Raw genomic sequence first — 14,701 nt, 5'->3', positions numbered from 1 at the left:
TCAATCATCTGTGGAAATATGAGTATTTCTCCACAAAAATAATTTCTTGCTTAAAAAAAAAAAAAAGAAAAAGGGTAACAGCACCGTGTGAGTTTTCTCTGGACCTGAGCTCTGTAATATTTCAGGAGCTCTTGCTTAGAACATAGCTTTTAAATTAATAGCAAGGTATTAAAACATCCTGTCACCAGAACAGGATGCTTACACAATCGATCCTCATTATTTGTCGATCCCATACTTGCGGATTCCTCTAGTTACTAAATGTATCCGTAGCCCCCAGTTCAATGCTTGTGGCGCTTTCACAGTCATCCGTGGACACGCTCAGACACATTTGCCTTCTTTCATCAGCTCTCATACTGTAAACGTGTCCTTTTCATGGTCTGTTTAAGGCCACATTTTTTTTTTGCATTTTTGTGCTTTCCGTTGTTGATTTCTCTGTTTAAAATGGCCCCCAAGCATAGTGCTGAAGTGCTGTCCAGTGTTCCTAAGTATAACAGGCAGTGATGTGCCTTGCAGAGGACATAGGTGTGTTAGATAAGCTTCATTCAGGCTCGAGTTATGGTGCTATTGGTCATGAGTTCAATGTTAATGGATCAATACTATACAATAAGTAAGGAGTCTATAAACAGAAACACGTCTAAAACAAGGTTATATATTGATTGACTGCTGAGAATGTGTCCAGAAGCTTTCAGGAAGCTAACCCTATATTTCTCCTGGGAACAATGTTCAGTATTTGCTGATTCAGTGTTTGCAGTGACTTTATGGAATATAGCTACTGGGAATATGGAGAATCAACTGTATCACTTTTAGAAGTTGGAGGTGCAAATCAGGATAGGACATGAGCCTACCTGGGGGGGTCAGGGCCTACCTGGATGCAGAGGCCAGTTCGAGCAGGCCAGTCCAGGTAAGCCAGTGAGGGGAACTAGGTGAGAACTTTGCAGTGAGGCCCACCGGGCTAGAAGTGCAGTACTATGGACTGGGTCAATATGGAGAATTGGGGGAGGGGGTGGGGGGAGGGGGGCAGAGGCCCATGAATGTGAGGGATACAGCCACTTGGAAACAATTTCAGTCCCCAGTGGTTGGTTTTCATGGGGTCTGTATATCCAGTGGGGGTGAATGTTCAGGAGCCGGGTGGGATAATATAGGCGCCTGAACAATCTTGATTGGGTAAATTAATTCTGGGCCTGACCTCAGGTACAATAATCCCTTTCTCCTCGCACCATTTTTGGGATGATTCTCCTGGGGACCTCCAACAGAAACCTTCTAACAGAAAGCTTTCCAACAGGAAGACCTGAAGACACAAAAAGATTCCTGAAAAATCTAGTTTTACTTTATATTTGATAGGAAATCTAATCAGACTGGCTGTTGGCTGTCAGATTAAAAGTGAGAGTTTCTCCTTTCACTTCTGTTGCTACTGTCCACGCAGGCCTCTCTTCTTTTCATTAGGACTCTGATCCCAGCACAGTTCCAAACCACCCTATCCTGACATGCTTCCCCATGGTACAATTCAAAAAAATCCCCCAACTTTCCACACTGGCTGCACATTTGAAGTTTCTGGGGAGCTTTAAAAAACCCTGATGTCAGACCCCCACTTCAGACCAATCAGATCAGAATTTCTGGGGGATGGGACCTGAGCATGGGTATTTTTTTCAGTGCCCGTGTGATTCTAATATATTGGCCCCAAGTGACTGAGGTATGCCTGGTACAGTGATTCTCAATCCTGCCTGCAATTAGAATCACTCTGGGACTTAAAGTAAATCTCAGGTGAATTGATTCGGAACCCCCTTGCAGGTAGAGAAAGCCTGGGCACTGGTATATATATTTTAAAGCCCTTGAGAATCCCTGGCTTAGTGAGATGCCATAGTTATCACATGTTTGAAGTAAAATCTGCTAGAGAAAAGCAAGGAAGAGAGAGTACAGAAAGTGCTGGTGATAAATATGAATGTGGTGAAATATTTGAATGTGATAAATATATGAATATTCTGAAAGTGAAACCAGGCATTGGGTACCTTCAAAGATCCTGGTCCTCTGATGCTTCTAATCCATTGAATCTTCACCTGTGAGGGGAGGCAAGTGGGCCATTGAGGGGACCAGGGGGAGTTGGGAGGGGCAGATCTAGGGCCATATTACCCAGGAACTGCCCCAGTGTGAGGTCTACTACCTTCGGTTTGGCTGCTGCAGTTGGCCAGGCCTTTGGAACGGACACTGGCACTCAGCATGGGTCTCCAGTGACCACTGGGGCACTGGTTTCTTCTCTTCAGGGCCCCCCTTTCTTACACAGCTGCCCCCCTGAGATGTTACACCCCCCATACCCCTCTCTACCCTGGCCAGGAGGGATGGCCCACAGTCAATGACTGGCTAGCAGGGGTGTTGGAGTCTGATTCCCTTGCCTCAAGGTGGGATGAATTCTGAAGGGTAATCCATGTTCTCTGTCAGATCAGGCTAAAGCTAGAGTAACTGTGGCTCTGTCTTTGCTTACAATTTCGCTGCCCTATCCTGCTTCCCTCACTCCCCTTCTCCTGAGAGCCCTTCCTCAAGAAATCCTTTGTACAAGAATCCTTGTCTCAGGTTCTGCCTCTAGATAACCTGTCTTATGACAATAGTGACTAGATAGTATGTGGGTGATGGGGAGGTTGGGGCAGAAAGAATATGAACTTGGGAGTCAGATATGTCTGGGTTTAGCTCCAATGTTATTACTTCTTAGCTGCAAGAATCCATCAAGTTACCTGGAAGCTATGATCCTCTGTTTCTTCTCTTTACAATGTGGGATGGCCACACATCCCTTGCAAGGATGTTGTGAGGATGACATTAAATGCAACAAGAGAATGGATGTGAATGTCCATGGCACATAGTAGGGATCCAGTAATGTCAAGTTTTCTTGCCTCCTGGAACCTTCCTGCCATCTCCCTCTAAACTTGGTTCTCCACTCTTCTCTTTGGTCCCCATGCACAATGATTTTCTTAGTCTCTCCATTCTCTTTCTCTTTCTTTCCTTCTGTACCTTCCTTTTACTATCTCCCTTTCCCAGGGTTTCTCACCTCATTTTTTTGTAGTGCTTTCCACTTCCTCCAGCCATGATAGACTAAGAAAGATATACAGTAATATCCAGAAATACAGATCCTTGTTCTGTGGGCCATGGCCAGGGAAGCTGCAGTGAAGTTATCCGTTTTTGCCAGCTCAGCAGAATTAGGCTGCGTTCAGTTTTATCAACAGGACTCAGGAGGCTGGTTTGTGGCTTTTTCTGAGATAGCGTTTAGCCAGGAAAGGATACGCTATTTTCCTTGTAAGACGAAAATAAGGCCATTAAAAGCCAATTACACTAGTGCTTGACATAAAGAACCCTCATCAACTTCAGTCTTCAATTTCTGGACCAAACAGTGGAGCAGAGGGAGCTGATCCCCACAGCCAGGACTTGAGACAAGAGTTTACTGGCTCAGTCACAAACTAGTTGTGGGACTTTGGGGAGATTGCATAACCTCCTTAGGGCCTAGTTTTCTCCATCACCAGGAAGGTTCTATAGCAAAATACGTGCCAGCTACTCCACAAGGGACCTCCTAGAATTCACAAAATGTTTTTCTGGGGAAGCACTGGAATCCTGTGCAGAAACTGATTGAAAACAATATATTTTGTTACAAATATTCTTGTGAATAACATTATGAAACCATTGCAATTCAACCCTCCAGGGCATGGAGTATATGGTAAGTCATGTCTGTCATGATAACACTCTCCAGTGAAGAGGGTGGGAAATCTGAAAGTCACACACATTAGCCTTGAGCGCCCAATACCAGCTGCTCAAGTGGATTTTTATAATAATAATTATTATCATAAGTCTAATGGAACAGTCTGAGCTAAGCAATATTCTGTGCCTGCCCAACTACTTTTTTTCTCCTTCCGGCATCAGCACTCCCTTTCCCCTGGGGATCTCCGTCTCCACCCCTTGGTCCTAGTGGGGCTGTGATCATGGCGTCTCATTGCCCGACCGGCTCACCCCGCCCCCCTTGCAGGACGGGTGGGCACAGGACCCAGCCTCTGCTGAGCACAGTCCACTTCTCTCTGGTCACAGGCATTGGTCCAAGGGGTAGATGGTTCATCAAGTCAATCGGAACCCTTCTCCAGCATTTTGGAATAAGAGGGAGAAGGACAGCATCCTCCGCCTTTTTGAAAACAAGCTGTAAGGAGGAGGCCTGCCATCCATCTTTCCTGTCACATGGGGTGGGGGCGGATAGAATTCTACCAACACACTCGGAAGCACGAGAGATGTGCAGAGGCCAGATGTGGAGAGAGAAGAGAACACGGACATTCTTTGAACCAGATCCCCCCCTCTGGACTTCCCAATTAGGTGAGCCAATGAAATCTCTCTTTTTCTTTAGTTGGTTTGAACTGAGGTTATGTTACATAACTCGCTACAAAGTTAAAAAATCTAATTTTAAAAATATAAACTTCCATTCAGATAGATGTTCTTCCTCAAGTATCTTATAGTAAAGGATATATGTGATTAGGATAGAATGAGTCCATTCAGTGTTAATATATCGCAATTACAATTGACCCTTGAATAACAGGGGTTTGAACAGTGCGGTTCTACTTACATGCGGTTTTTTTCAATAGTAAATACAGTGCTACACGATTGAACATTGGTTGAATCCGAGGATGTGGATCGTGTATACGGGGAAACATGGATACCTAGGGCTGACTATGAGTTATATATGGATTTTCAACTTTGGTTAAGGTTGGTGCCCCTAACCCCCAGATTATTCAAGGGTCAACTGTATTTCAATATTATTATAAAGAGAAGTAGAATCAATATCTTGGTGTAAGTTATATATAATTTAATGTAAAAAAAAGTCTCTTGGGAAGTAGGGGCATAATTTGATCAATATTCTTTCCAACACAAAACCCAGCCATCTTATAATGGGCTTTCACTACTTTTTCCAACATAGGATGTTTTAGGGCATCATGAGCTTGGGAAGGCTGCAACACAGAGAACACTTTGCCCATCCTTTTTCATCAGTGCACTTCTAGGTGGGCACAGATTTTAGGTCTCTTAGTCAAAGGTGTACTCTCTGCTCAGAATATTAAAGAACAACCAAGAGATGGGAAAGGGCAAAGCAGTCGTCTTGAATCTTGGGTCTCCCGGGTTTTAGTCTAGTACTTTTACTATCAGGGGTGCTGTGTCCGTTTAATTCAAGTTTATATTTCTCACATCTGTTTCGCATGCACATGCATATATGTGAAAGCACTTCTTGTCCTAACTGTGATGGGGAAGATATTTAAGGCTGTAAATATTTACTAAGTGTATATAAAACAGCAGTGTGGGCTGCTACGGCCAGTGAAGGAGAATTACAGTACTGGGGCCCCACTTCCCGCTCCACTGCTCATTCCTGTGTGACCTTGGGCAGGCCAATTAAAAACTGTGTTCTTGCACTGCATTTGAGCAAAGGAGATGCTAATCTTTATTGGCCAGCTCTCCAGAAGCAATAACCTCTGAGGACAATACCTGCTATTCAGAACAGAAATCGAAGAGGGTATCTCATTGGGACCGCACTTCTATTACTTTTTCTCTCTCTCCTTTTTTTTTCCTCTCTCTTTTTTTAAGGGAGGAGGAATGGTGGGGCAAAAGGGATGTATCCTTGACAGGCTTGCGAAAGACAAAACTTCACTGTCTCAAAAAAAATTAGCGAGCATCTGCTTCTGCATGTCACTGTGTGGTAAGAAGACAACCATGTGAATAAAGTAGCCAGTTTTGCAATTCCCCTCAGAGAAGGTGGTAGGAAAAGTGGATGGCAGGGCGATTGTCACCACATCTCAGGGACACTGCGTGGCCCTTCTTGCCCCTTAGAATAGAATAGCAGGGCTTTGAGACAGGATTTGGGTGTTAAGGTGATTCTGTTCCTAATTCTTGTGACTTTAACAGAAATCGTCTCTCCTTTGAGTGCCAGGTTTTGATACTAGAAACATGGAAATGATAATGCTCATATTTAAGTGTGTTGAAACAGTTATACACAAGCACGTAACAAAATGGCAATTAGAAGCAGCCTTGGTTTTCTACCCCCTTCCATTTATTCATTTACTTTGATAGTATTTGACAATAGGACAGCAGATCTCCATATTTTGTTCCCAGGGAGCAAATGCTCCTGTCCTACACACACAACCAGCGGATCCCATCATAGTCTATGTTTAGACTCCAGAGAAATGTCTTGGATGTATATCGTTCCTTTATATCAAGGAACGAACCAACCTGTATAAAGAAACCAGGCCAAGATCTGTTGTTTAAAACTTCTGTTTGGAGTGAAGGTGTTATAAGCTTTCTCTTATACACAGGATCTAGGTAACCTTTCTCCCATCCACCCCCTCCAAAAAAAAAAAAGCAATTTAGGTAATAATCTGGATGACCTACATGGAAGAATCTTGGGTTGTACTAATAATTTAGGACTGAATTATTGCCTCAATTTTTTCACATCCCTTTTACCACTGAGACAACAGAACATATGCAAAAGAAGTTTTATGAGTGGAAATCCAATTTCCACTGGCAAAGAATCTCAGAATGCAAATGGGAGGATCCCAGTAATCAGGTCCCATGTAACCTCACATTTGCAACATCATAGACATGGAGAAAGGAATGTTCTGGCCTCCGAAGAACTTGTGTTTTGCTTTTCCCAAAGCAGTAGTTCTCAAACTCTTTTTGGAATCTATTTCCGATGACAGAAACATTTCATGATCCACTAAACTAATCTGTTTGTACCAACCACTGCACGAAAAATATAGTCGTAGAAGATCGTGGGTGCAACTTTCATGAAATTTCCTGAGTAATTTCAAAAGTAAAGGATTGATCTATTCCAGGAGCAAGAAAATACTCCCAGTCCTGATAATAATCCCCTAATTTGCCAGTGCTTTGCACTGTTCATATCCTTTCACACTCTATTTACTTTTTCACATCAACCCTGTGAAGCTGTGGCATCGCCCGGTCCTCAAGACAACATGAGGTAGGTATAATTATTCTTGTATTTCATCACTTCTAAGATGCCAAAGGGTGGAATATGCACCTTTTATTAATGTACCACCCAGAAAGAAAACAGTATGTTGCCGGTTAAACGATGACACACAATCAACTGTAAAACAAAACAAAACAAAAAGACCATGCAGTTTCAGATATGTTAAGATGTGAAAGCATGAGTGTCTCAGAACTGATGAACACTGGACTTCCCCTTTTACAGAGGAGGAAACGTATGCCTAGGTCAAGGTCAGGCTGCTGATGGAGACTGAAGCCTGAAGCAGCACACTCAAACTCAGACCTTCTGACCTGAAACGAATGTTTGAAGTTTTCAAGAGAAGTCTAGAAAGGTCGAGAATGTTTGTAACATTCTTTTGTTAACATTTCTAATTGTTGGTGCTCCTTTGGAGATTTAGACATTAGAAAACAAGCCAGATTTTCGGGAAGGGGAGGAAACAGCCCCTGGCAGAGGGTGGTGGCTGGGGCAGTGGCAGAGCAGCTGGGAGAGCTCAGCAGGAATTAACTCCCCTGCAGAGATGTCCTTCTCCCTCTGGAGTGCTTCCTTGGCTGTGGAACAAGCTGACTTGATTGTAGAGGAAGCACAGGGCTCTATATCAGCTTCTTGACCTTTTAGCCTTCTCTTTAAAAAGTCAGTAAAAGAAACATGAGGAGGGAGAAGAGGAGGAGTAGAGAAAATGAGCCTGCGGTCTTAGTGCTTTTCTGCTGAGAAGAGAGCACTGACAAGCATATCGAGCACATGCTTACTTGCTAACAATGAGGGGCACAAGTGATTTCTTTTAAGCCTTGAGGTGAAATTGATGATAAAGAGCCACCAGTTACAGAGGGACCACCCTGCATCCATAACTCTGAAAAACACATCAGCTTAGGGGGAACTGTTGTCAATGGTGGAAACAACCACGGAGACTGTGCCATTGTAGAAATACTGCGCCTCGCTGGTTTGCAAAAGAAATCTCCCCAACTTAGCGGAGGAAGTGGAGGGCCTTGGAAGGCGGTTTGTTTCCTTGTGGCCAGTGACTGATTTTCCACCAAATGTGCATTGGCTAATTCTCACAAGAGTATTTAGAATGAAGGGAGGGTTTCAGGTTCGACTCACATGAGCTGCTTTTCTTTGGACAGTCTTTGTTTCCTCCCGTCTGGTCGGCAGTCCTTCCGGGACCTTCCTCAATCCCTGGCGGGGGCTGAGACCCAGTCCTTGTTCGGGATGAAAAGGTATTGGAAGGCCGGCTGCTCTAATTGGAGTTTGCACCTGCAGACCCCAGCCTCGGAGGCGGCTGGGCTCTGATGCCGCTGTGTGTGTATGTGTGTGTGTGTGTGCGCGTGTGCGCGCGCGCGCGTGTGTGTGTGTGTGTGTGTGTGCGCGCGCGCGCGTTTGATTTTCTCAATGAACACTGGGACACTGCACGGTTTTTTGGCCTAAGTAGGCTGGAGAGGATCCAAGCTGCTCAGCCACTTTCTCCACTCTGGTGGGGAGGGACCCTCTTTTCTCTCCTGTCTAAGGAGGGATTTTCAGCCCTGCGAGTATATCCAGTGTATTCTGATCTAATCTCTTCTGGCCCCAAGAGAACTTATCCCGATAAAAGGTGCCCTTCAGGTACTATGAGAGGGTGTCACAGCCGGGCTTTCACCCACCCAGAAGCTGCTGCATTTTTAATGAGTTTCTCACACTTGACTCTAGTAACACAATCCAGGCAGCGCTCAAGAACGATGGCTACAGCCTCTGTGCTCAGCCCGAGGAGAGGGAGATGGAAAAACTGCCCAGGAAGATTTCATTAATGACTGTGCCTCTGTCACCCTCACAGCACCCTGGTGCCTGAGCTCCATCCTAACGCACATATTTAATGTGTACAATCTGATCAATTTTGGCATCCAGATATGCCCACGAAATCATCACCACCGTTGACTGAAAACAAATGCACAACCTATAAGCTGAGAATTATGTTTTACTTGGCGGACAAAACTGAGGACTTAAGCCCAGAAGCCAGCCTCTCAGGTAGCTCTGAGGGACTGCTCCGCAGGGGTAAGGGAGGGCCCAGAACATAGAGAAGTTTTGCAACAAAAACTGGGTAGTTGGAACATCAAAAGATTACTATTAATTAAAGAAAACCTGACATCTCACGTTCATAAATTTAGCACCTTGTATGAGAAGATGCAAGAGTCTGGGCTCAGTGAAATCATTCCTTTGCTATGCACCTTAACTATCTAGGGCCTGGATCTTGCTTTTCTCCATCCTGAATGCCCTCAGGGTGTACTGTTTGTGGGGGCTGCAGTCGCTGCTCCCTGGACGGTCGCAACCTCCTGTGTTTACCGATACGGCAGGTGACACTCTTCGTCCACACCACAGTTGAGATAATAAACATGTCCATCACCTCCCTAAGTTCCCTTATTCTCCTTTATAATCCCTCCTCTAGCTCGCCCCTCCACTCCACATCCCCAGGCAACCGTAAATTTGCTTCCTAGAACTATAGGTTATTTGCATTTTCTAGAATCCTATATAAATGGAATCAGACAGGATGTTCTTTTGTCTGGCTTCTTCCACTCAGCAAAATACTTTTGGGATTCATTCATACTGTATGTATGCATAGTTTGTTCCTTTTTACTGCTCAGTACTTTTCCATGGTGGTCTGTCCATTCATTCACCTGTTGATGGGCATTTGGGTTGTTCCTAGCTTGGGGTGATTACAAATAAAGCTGCTGTGAATATACGTGCACAAGACTTTGTGTGGATATAAGCCTTCTTTTTTTTTTTTTTTGCGGTACGCGGACCTCTCCCGTTGCGGAGCACAGGCTCTGGACACGCAGGCTCAGCGGCCATGGCTCACGGGCCCAGCCGCTCCGCAGCATGTGGGATCTTCCCGGACCGGGGCACGAACCTGTGTCCCCTGCATCGGCAGGCAGACTCTCAACCACTGCGCCACCAGAGAAGCTCATAAGCCTTCATTTTTTGGTAAATTCTGAGGAGTGCAAAGGCTGGATCGTATGGCAGGTATATGTTCAACTTTTTAAGAAACTGTCAGACTGTTGTCCAAAGTGGTTGTACCATTTTTTTTCCCCACAAGTAGTTGCAGTTCCTATATGCTTTCCAACATTCGGTATGGTCATCCTTTCTAGGTTTAGCTATCCTAAAATGTATGTAATGGTGTCTCAATCTGGTTTTAATTTGCTTTCCCCTGATGACTAATAATGTTGTGCATCTTTCCATGTGTTTACTTGTTATCTGTAAATCTTCTTTTGGCAAAGTGACTGTCCAAATCTTTTGACCATTTCTTAAATTGGCTTGTCTATTTTCTCGTGATTTAGTTTTGAGAGGTCATTATACATTCTCCCAGGGATATTTTTTATTTAAAGAATTATCCTGGAATGTAAGACATCGCGTAGACAGTTTTCATGGAATTTTCAGCACTAAGAGCACATGCGGAACAATTTGGGGGCCCAAGGCCTTCTAGCCCCTGGAGATCACTCTCCCTATGTGTCTTGCTCTGCCTTATAATGTTGAAAGCAGGCTATGTCAGAAGTTAAGACAGGCCTGGGCCATGCCCACTTTTTGAGGCTCTTGAGATATTTAAAATAAAAGAAATTCCAAAATAGACATGTGAAAAGCGTGATATATTTTAAATGTATATATTGAACAAATTAGTGCTTTTGACCACGTGCAAAAATTCAGCATGTATATAACATGGGAGAGGATGTCAAAATTTTAAATTTGAGGCCCAGTGTGGGGCCTGAGACAAAGGACTCTTGTGTCCCACTGGCCACCTTGTGATAAGCCATGAGACACCAGCACCAGCCTGGGCACTTCCCGCATACCCCGTATACCCTAAAGTCATATCTGGCATGATCACTCTTTAGTCATTTATGCTTGGGATTAAATGAATGCCACAGAGGTGGCTATGGAAGAAAGGACCATTTCCCAGCTAGACACAAATTTCCTGCCAGAATGGTGACACTGGGAAGGTTAATCATGGCCATCAGGGCCTTTCGGAGGGACCCCCCCCCCTTGCTCCACCCACATGTCAGCCTATGGCGCCCGAGGCTTCCTTTGGGTGATTAGTCTTGGCCTTTTCCAGTTAGCTTGAGGTCAGAATGGCAGGGTGACTAGGAATGAGGTTGCTTCGCCTGAAGAATTCCCAGAGGCCTCCCAGCCAGACCCACAGAAACTTCTGCTCTCTGGGGAATTTCGCCATCACCTCTGGAACTTTAATCTCCTTTCACCTCTAGTTGTATCAAGTGCGGTGGTTCTCCGTATGGGGTGGTTTTGCCCTCCAGGGGACATCTGACAACTTCTGGAGACATTGTTGATTGTCAAAACTGGGGAGATATTACTGGCATCTAGTGAGCAGAAGCCAGGGATGCTGTTCAATATGTTACAAGACAGCTCTCCACCTCCAAGAAATATCCAGCCCTAAATGCCAGTGTTGGCGAGGTTGGGAAACCTCCATCTTGATGATTTAATCAGGAGTCAATCAGAGCGAACAGAGAAAATGACTGATGGAGATTCTGAAAAAGCGGTTCTTTGTCCATTAAACAGACAAACACCACAGTATGGACGCAGAGAGTTGATCAGGAAGCTTGAGGGGTCGTGAAGGGTGGGCTACCCAAGACCTCTCACCCTCTCACCACCTTCCTCTGCCTTCCCTTCTGCCTCCTGTTAAGAGCTTTGAAGTATAACGGACCTGGTTTCAAACCCAGTCCTGCTGCTTGGTGACTTTGGGCATGTTACTTAACCTCTTTAAACCTCAGTTTTTCTACCTGAAAAATGGAAATTATCATAGTACCTTTCAGAATCATGTGAATTAAACAAGATAAGCCAAGCCATGTAAAGAGTTTTATGGTGTCTGGCACATGAGAAGAGCTCAGGAAGTGACCGATTATTATTATTTCACAAGTTGAGCACCTGCTGAACTCAACGTACCTTTTCCAGGTGTTTCCTGGCCACTCAGTGCATGTTGGTGACAAGTTTTTATTAATCTACAAAGCATTTACCCTAAAAGTCTTAGTAATGATAACACTTACCCTTCAGGAACAAAGCCCGATGGGTGTGTTGGATGCACTGTAATTTGAACCTCACTTTAGTGGTAAAAGAAATGAATGAAAAATGATTTAAGTTAAAACAGTGTAGTCTTAGCACTCTTTACAATAGCCAAGACATGGAAGCAAGCAAAATGTCCATTGACAGAGGAATGGATAAAGAAGATGTGGTACATATATACAATGGAATATTACTCAGCCATAAGAAAAGAACGAAATCATGCCATTTGCAGCAACATAGATGGACCTAGAGATTATCATACTAAGTGAAGTAAGTCAGACAGAGAAAGACAAATATCATGAGATATCACTTATATGAGGAATCTAAAATAGGACACAAATGAACTTATTTATAAAACAGAATCAGACTCACAGACATAGAAAACAAACTTATGGTTACCAAAGGGGAGATGTGGTAGGGGGAGGGATAAATTAGGAGGTTGGGATTAACATATACACACTACTATATATAAAATAGATAATCAACAAGGACCTACTGTATAGCACAGGGAACGCTACTCAATATTCTGTAATAACCTATAAGAGAAAGGAGTCTGAAAAAGAATGGATATACGTATAAGTATAACAACCACTTTGCTGTACACCTGAAATTAACACAACATTGTAAATCAACTATACCCCAATATAAAATAAAAATTAAATTAAAAAAAAACCAATGTAGTCTATATTGAGGTATTTATGCATGTGTGTAGATGTAAGCCTAAATATTTGTTCATGGTCCATGGAAAGAAATTTACAAAATGAAGTTTGTCAGAAACACAGCACTAGCTGGGACTCTTGGAGCAAATCCTTTGGAACTCTTGGGCTGTCCCGTTCCAGGACGGAGCAGGATTCCATGTCAAGTGACTTGGATAACATCTCACGTGGGGTCAGTTACTTTGGCACCAGAAGGGCCTCTTTGCCAGATGGCCAAGCAGAGACTGTGAGGCTCGAGCCAGACTGAGCTCAGGGTGTTTCTGGAAGGTCATTGTTGCAAACCCAGAAAACCAGTTCTGTGAGGTTGGCTCAAAGGGGGTATTTAGTCAGAGTAACAGAGAGGTATGGTAATGGAGTGGAGGAAGTCTGGGGAAGGATTAGAACCAGCACAGTCAAAAGGCTCTTCTCAGTTTTCAAAAGAGTGAGGGAGAAGTAATGCTTGGCCCTGGCCCTCAGACAATGCCTCGATGCTTGCCAACTGCAGGAGAGTGAGCCCGCAAAATCGCCAGTGAGCCAGGAGAGAATCCCGGTGACAAGCACTCAGCCAGGCAGCCCCCGGGGCCAAAAACTAAGGGCAGAAAATTTGGTTTAACTATATTTCTGCCTGTATGTTTTCTCATGGGGGCAGGGGGACACCTTTAAAAACATAGGTATGCTCTGTACTTGGGGCGTACACAATGGAGCTAACACAAAGCAAGAATCCTTTGGGCTCCTTTGGCAAGGGAACCCTTAGGAAGCTTTGGACACTGAAGCCATGAAAGAACTGCCTAGGAACATTCTAGAAGACAGGCTAGATTTCCCAGTGTTTGGTCACCAGCCTAGGAGTGTGGCAGAGGCTTCCTGTGCAGGGGGTGAATGAATAGATGTAGGAACTTCCTTCCCTCACGTGGGCCGGTCTCAGTAGTAAGCCGTCAGGATGTGTAACCATTAGCATTTCCCCGCTGGGCTAGTCCATAAAAAGAAAGAGATTTACTTAAGTCAAAAGGTTCAAGGACCACAGAAATTGCCTTTTGGTAATAGGAGTGGCTGTCACTGAGGAATGTCACAAAGAACTGTTAATTCTACTCTTTACTTTCCCTCTGTCTAACCAGCTGAGAGAAGATAGATTTATGGAAGGAAGGGAGTTTGAGTGACAGGCATTCTGTCCATTCTTCTGATACTCTGTGAATTGAAATCAGCAGGAGCAGAGGTCTGCATGGCATCATCTTGACCTTTCATATAACAATGTTCTCGTAAGAGACGCCCTCATCTCTTATCTCTGGACACCAGGGAAAAAAGGGAAAACAACAGGCATTTTTGCATGGCCAGTGCTTCTGTTAGTGTCTCGACAAAAGGGTTTTGAATGAATGACTGATCAACGGGAAATACCATACTTCTGTGAATGTGTTGGTGAAGATATTGATCACTATATCACTCACAGTTCCCTTTATAAAGTCTGATGTGGTCAATTTCTATTCCAAGTTTAGGTGAGGAAAGCTTTGTACCTATAAAGGAATGGCTTTCTTTCTTCCTTTCTGAAAATGAGGATGATGTCATTGGACATATCTCCCTTTTGCCCTAGTTGCCAGGAAGTTCAGGTTTAAATCTGATGCCCAGCTCTACCCATGACGAAGGCTCTTGTGGCATGCACACTTGATTCTCATTTCCTCTGCTCTTGTTATCCTAATCTTATTTACATTTCCCCTGTTCCTAATTTAAATTCTTCATTATGTTTCCTGTCATTGTATGTTCTTAGTCTCAGTTGCCTCTAATTGCCAGGCAGGTAGCAGTAAATGACTGAAGTAAGTGGGGTAATAGGGCATGGAGTGGACTGTGGCAAACAGAGAGAGGTCCTTCCTGGCCATCCTACTCAAATAGCATTGTCCCCTTCCCCCATTGTCAATCTCTAGCCCCTAACCGTGATTATTCATAGCATTTATCATTTTCTGCAATTATCTGATTTATCTGTTTACTC

General features: G+C 44.1%; 1 protein-coding gene and 1 long non-coding RNA gene across 2 annotated transcripts in view; one reads left to right on the top strand and one right to left on the bottom strand.

Annotated features, from left to right (window-relative positions):
* The window catches only part of LNX1 (ligand of numb-protein X 1), a 199,445-nt gene that overhangs the window by 172,533 nt on the left and 12,211 nt on the right, over nt 1–14,701 (bottom strand). The window lies entirely within an intron of this gene.
* LOC113618780 (uncharacterized) lies at nt 3,942–9,827 on the top strand. The gene is made up of 3 exons (XR_003432120.1): nt 3,942–4,335; nt 6,943–6,976; nt 9,790–9,827. It is a non-coding gene; the product is annotated as an uncharacterized LOC113618780 (long non-coding RNA).

Source organism: Aethalodelphis obliquidens, unplaced genomic scaffold, assembly GCF_003676395.1.
Source record: "Aethalodelphis obliquidens isolate GAN/ISIS:26980383/991018 unplaced genomic scaffold, ASM367639v1 scaffold6, whole genome shotgun sequence".
Classification (NCBI taxonomy): Eukaryota; Metazoa; Chordata; class Mammalia; order Artiodactyla; family Delphinidae; genus Aethalodelphis; species Aethalodelphis obliquidens.
The sequence above is the reverse complement of the archived record's forward strand: the minus strand, read 5'-3'. Positions and strand labels throughout refer to the sequence as shown.